The sequence below is a fragment of the Camellia sinensis genome, chromosome 12 (genome assembly GCF_055761805.1).
Source record: "Camellia sinensis isolate YWXY chromosome 12, ASM5576180v1, whole genome shotgun sequence".
Classification (NCBI taxonomy): Eukaryota; Viridiplantae; Streptophyta; class Magnoliopsida; order Ericales; family Theaceae; genus Camellia; species Camellia sinensis.
In genome coordinates this window covers 22,517,895-22,523,814 of record NC_138972.1, presented here as the reverse complement: position 1 = coordinate 22,523,814, position 5,920 = coordinate 22,517,895, and the positions used below count along the sequence as shown (strand labels likewise).

Genomic DNA, 5,920 nt, shown 5'->3' with positions numbered 1-5,920 from the left:
TCAAGACCCCAAAATAAAATAACGAGGTTCCAAATACACCACTACAATGTCAAGGGAAATCTTACTTCTTACGCTCGAGCGTCGCTTCAACTGCTCGAGCGTGCACAGACCAATAAAGTAGTCCGCTCGAGCGTCAACTTCTCCGCTCGAGCAGAGATTCACAACTCCCAGAATTTCAGGCCGTCTGCAAAATTGCTGAGAACCCCAAAAGTCCGCTCGAGCGTCAAATCCTCCGCTCGAGCAAAGGGAAAAATTCTGGGTCGTCACATCCTTCCCTCCTTAAGAAATTTCGTCCTCGAAATTGAAGAAACCAAATAGAAGACAATTCAAACATAAACGGAAACACACTCTGTAATGTTCCAAAACTAGATCCACATTTGGGATAGGAAAGGATCACCAATACTTTCGATCGACACACACACATCAGAATTTCAACGGGTAAGGAGCAACACTAACCATTTATAATCCTAAAGTCCATAACAACTTCTCAATTAACAACAAATTTTCAATTACACTTCACTTAGCGGCATCACCAATTCTTTATTCCACTTGACATTTAAAAGAACAACAGTGAAGACCATCATACAATTACTCCTTAAAGACAATTACATAGAGGAGTTCCTACTTAACTTCCAGAGAGGCCAAACAAACATACCTTAAGCTTTAGGATTTCTATACCCTTTTCACTTTCTCATTTGCTCCCTAGAAGATCTATGTTCTTCTTTTCAACCCTTATTTCTTCCATACATAAGAAGACTAAAGCATATAGGACAAAATCCAATCGTTAAATCATTCTGAAATTGAAATCTCATAAACATACTTAAGATTACATAAAAATTATGCTGATCACAGATACATAATCAATTTCAGATAATTAAACCTTTAAGGCTTCCAATTTCTTATTCAATTATTCCAAGTGTAACAGATATGTTTCTTGTTAAACAGATAGGCATGCTTAAACATGGTTTCACTACTTAACCTTAATTGCTCAGGGGATTTCACCGTAAACATTTAAAAGTACAAAACAAGGACTGAAAAACATGATTCATAAATTCCTCCAGCATGCATTAATTTCAATCATAATGAAAGTACTCTCCACTAAGTCTCTAACTAGATCGGCCCAACGTTAATAGTTCATAGGTACTTTTCATTAGAGAGTACACGTTCAAACTTATCCTGTTAAGTAATTCCTTAGGTGAATCTTATAATGCAATTTACTCGGTGGTACATAATCATTACGGTTACATATAGTTCCCAAAATAACTTAATTACATGGTTAGATTAAAATCCGATTATGCATCATTGAATCAGGTCTTAGAACCTGCCAAATAAGGTTCTGTCTAAGAGGCACGATATATTCCATTCCAACAGTCACCAATACAGTGACAAGATTCAAGTCATATTCCATTTACGAAAACATATCAAAATCATATCGTTATGTGGATTCAAAACCACATATACTAGTCCTTGACAAGATCTGAATGATGGGAAGAAGAATCCCCAGTATAGATACCTGATTATGCCGTCATAAGTTCAAATCTGAATAATAAATACAACTATCAAAAACAAGACCAAAGATCGAATTCAAAGGCATACTTGACTAATCATTCATAACCGTAAGGTATAACATTTTCCTTGGCTAGCTCTTTTTCTTGTCATATACTTATAGTGGGTCAGCAAACGGTCATACAGAATTAGAGACCAGTCATCTGGCTCAATCAGTTAACATAAATAGAGTTTTCAGTTATTCCGCGTACATAGATTCTATCAAATCCATTCATAGGAGTATAAATCTCATTAAGGATACAGTAACCATAAGAATCACATCCTTCCAGAGTCCATATTATCAAACAACATATGCAATAGTATAACAAAGGAGTAATTCGATCTCGTAACATCAAAGTTCGTAATTCTTGGTAAGACGTAATTCTTGGTAAGATTAATTCAATATAGTCATAAATCGATTTGTAATCACATAGTGAGTATTGTACAAAGTTGTCTAAACATGCAAGAGATGGTAAATGCCCAATACGTATCGCTAACCCATTTGCAAAATGGATTATTCCCATGTCCATTTGTTTTCACCGAAATCCACGATATTGTGCAGAACAGTTCACATCATAACTTCCTTATAGGTGATATAGGACAATGTCACAATATCTAACATTTGCATAGGTACACAGAAATATTTCACAGAAATGATTTCTCAATCTTAAGTCACTTAATATACAAAGGCAGGATTTGAATTCTTGCAGTAGCTTATCTATTTACCAATTATTTAGTTTGACTTCGACGTAGTCAATAGCTGCCCCCCTTTTCTTTTTTTTTTTCGTGTAAGTAGACACGTGATGTGGGTGAGGTCCTTTATATCATTCAATCATTTCTTACAAGAAATCCTGATCGCAAATTACAGAATACACGTAAACAAACCAGATTACAGACTTCAGATCACATATCACGGATTCCATAATCAAATCCCGATTACACATAAACGAAACAGATAAATAGAAACATATTCACACATATTTTTAATTATCCTTGAATCAGAAACAGAAATTAGAGTTTATGCTTGATCATAATCCACCCGTACAAGACCGTCGGTGGCACCATCCGTACAAGACCGTCGATGGCAAAACACATCTTGTAACATACTGAAACCACGGTATTCTTACCCCCGGGCAAGGGCCTTATACTAAGGATGCCATGAATATTTTTACATATATGGATCATCATTCCTTAATTCGTAACTTAACATATCAGAAAATAAAGCATTGCTTGTCATATCATGTCATTGTCATGTGCTTAACAAAATAGGACAATTCACTTCTTATGTAGGTCACTGTATACATAACTTTCTCTTACAGTTGGTCATACGTAACATGATTCAACTATTATACCAAGACACAACTTATCAAAGTACGTATCACAATATTTTATTTTTTTCTATCATTGGTCCAAACAGTACCATGACAAGGAAGACATAACTGTATCATAAATATTCCATACTTAGTGTTTAGGCAATTTGCAAGTCATCTAAATAAATGATAGATAACTATCAGTTCAAAATAACAACCAAAAATTGCATGTGCCTTACTTACCAATCTCTTTCCCTTTTCATTTTGTCTAACCAACCCGAGGTGATCCTGTATCCTTATTTCCGCCATGCTCTACACAACAATCAATCACAATATATACACAAGGAATGTACAATAAACATGGCTCATAATCGTTAACGTGAACAAATTACATTTACCGTTGCTATCAGTCTTTTCGTATGTACTAAGGATGTCATTCATGAAGCCTACGTCTTTTCTAGACATCCTACAGCTCAATGGATCCGTGTGTGAGATAGCAACTCGTGCTCTGATACCACTTGTCACGCCCCAAACTCGCCCCTAAAAGTTTGGGCATGACCACCTCAGAAAACAGACATAAAACCTGATGAATATAATCTACGGGGCCTGAACGGAAGCATTTAATAGTATATAATAGCAAACAAAAAAAATAATAATAATAACAATATATCCATTGAGCTACTACTACCATGCCAGGATCACAAACAGAACATAATGCAGATAAATATACGGTGACGTGCACCTGAAGATAGCTATGTACATATACATATACGCCGATCTTAACAGACATTTAAGGTACAAATTAAAACTTAGTAAGACTCCATAACTTGAACGATCAACAGCTAAGAGCTTAGATACTCAGGGTTTGACAACTGGGTAACAAAAGCCACAGGTGAAGGTTGATCTCCAGGTTGAGTGCCTACAGAAACAAACATGAAATAGAGTGAGTCAAGCTCAGTGAATAATAACACATAACAATTCAATGCTCAACGTGAATTATAATCCATATCCGTGTGTTTATCAATAAAGAGGACATATGGTTTATTTGTTTCTGTATGCATAGCTAAGTATCTTTTTCAGAAAACTTGTCATATCTTGAACATTCGGGGTTTCATAGTGCATCTAGGCATTTTGGGGAAAATTATCCAGCAAGCATATCATATTATAACATATCATAAGTTCATAGCATTTTTCTCATTTCAGAAATTACTTACCATATGAAACATTTCGTAACTCCAAATATGGATTTCATCAAAGTCATTTATATTTTAAGTATCTTTTACGGAACGGCCTTGAGCCTAATCTTAAACACAATGGCATTAAGCCCTTAACAGAACGGCTTGAAATCCTTAACAAAATGGCATGAAGCTCTTATCGAAACGGCATAAAGCCCTTGAAACACATTGGTATTAAAGCCCTGAAACATATGGCATAAAAGCCCTTGGAACATCTGGCACAATAGCCCCTTGAACATATGGCATAAAAGCCCTTGAAAGATGGCATGTAGCCCTTGAACATAGATTGGCATTAAGCCCTTGAACATGTAGATATATGAACCCAAGAGGTGTCTCACACGGATTCTAGAGGTGACTCACGTCGTAGCACTTAGTTCCGTGTAGCACTTTGTTTCATACCAGAACGGCATAAGCCCTTATCAGATTGGCATAAAGCCCATGTAATGGCATAAAGCCCGTGTAATGGCATAAAGCCCGTGTAATGGCATAAAGCCCTTGTCTTACATGTATGAACTCAAGAGGTGGCTCGTACGGATTCTAGCGGTAACTCGCATTGCAGCACTTAGTTCCGTATAGCACTTTGTTTCATACTTCATACAAAATGGCCATTGGCCTCATGACTTTCACATATGTATGGACTCAAGAGGTGGCTCGTACGGATTCTAGAGGTAACTCGCATTGCAGTACTTAGTTCCGTACGGCACTTTGCTCCATACCAGAATTTCATAAGTCTTAAAGACCGAATCATCATATCATGTCTTAGCATAACATAATTGGAGCAGTAATAGAAATAATTCCAGTTTTCGTAGAATACCTTTATGTAATAATGCCCATAAGTTTCCCATAGCTGGGTTACAAATTAATACAGGTGTCTCGCAGACAACTGAATAATAATAATAACAACTGTTAACTGAGGCCACATATATCATTACCATATGCTTAATAAGGACAGAATAACCCACATCCTAACGTGAGTCCCATAAGAATGTTACACATTTGCATGTTTGTCATAGGTTCTTAACGACCTTAGGTCCATATGTATCACAATGGAATAATCTTAGTTTCATACAGATACTTGGTTTGAAGATGAACATAATTCCATATATTCATTCAGAAACGACGTGGTTTGCTTATAAATAACAGAGAATTATTATTCGTTATTAACAGAACATAGTCATTTCAAAGTCATACCGATATATGCCAATCTTTCAACGTTCACATTGACTTTCACTCATCATAATTGTTCATGTAACATGTTCGTGTAACACTTACAAGAAACAGAGCGTTAGTGATAATAATCATCAATAATAAATAAAATGTACATCTCCGTACTATTACTCACAGTGCATTGGTGGAGCATCTATTCCTCCCGAAGCGTGTCCTACACACATATGAAGTCACACATTAATTCTTTAAATCATTTCCCCTAATTTCCTTTCTCAATTTAACATGATTTATAATGCCCATAACAAGGTTCATTCGTAAATTTTTAACAGTATTTCAAAACATCTCAAAAATCCAACTCAACTTGTACATGCATAATTTAACCCACCAATTCCATGATTCTATTGTCAATTTGGGCAAAATCATTATTTATCATCACAAATTAACCTAGGGTTTCAAGAAAATATAGGGTTTTCCATAAAAAAATACAAACTTCTCATACCATGACCTTACATCCCAATTTTCTCCTTAATTATACATCTATGGGTCATATCTCACCACCTTAACTCATCAATTGAACCTTCCATGCTTCAAACCCGAAATTCCCAAATCTCATAATTTCCTCCATATGCTCAAAATGAAAGTTTGTACATTTATACAATGAAA

At 35.7% G+C, this 5,920-nt stretch overlaps 1 long non-coding RNA gene across 2 annotated transcripts; it reads right to left on the bottom strand.

Annotated features, from left to right (window-relative positions):
• Positions 1-3,503: 3,503 nt before the first annotated feature.
• LOC145804407 (uncharacterized) lies at positions 3,504-5,563 on the bottom strand. 2 transcript variants are annotated; one of them, XR_014346062.1, is made up of 3 exons: positions 5,433-5,563; positions 5,282-5,357; positions 3,504-3,774 (listed from the first exon to the last, which is right to left on the bottom strand). It is a non-coding gene; the product is annotated as an uncharacterized LOC145804407 (long non-coding RNA). The 2 variants fall into 2 exon arrangements; XR_014346061.1 differs by lacking the exon at positions 5,433-5,563 and having other exon boundaries at positions 3,563-3,774; positions 5,282-5,419.
• Between the last annotated feature and the right edge of the window lie 357 nt (positions 5,564-5,920).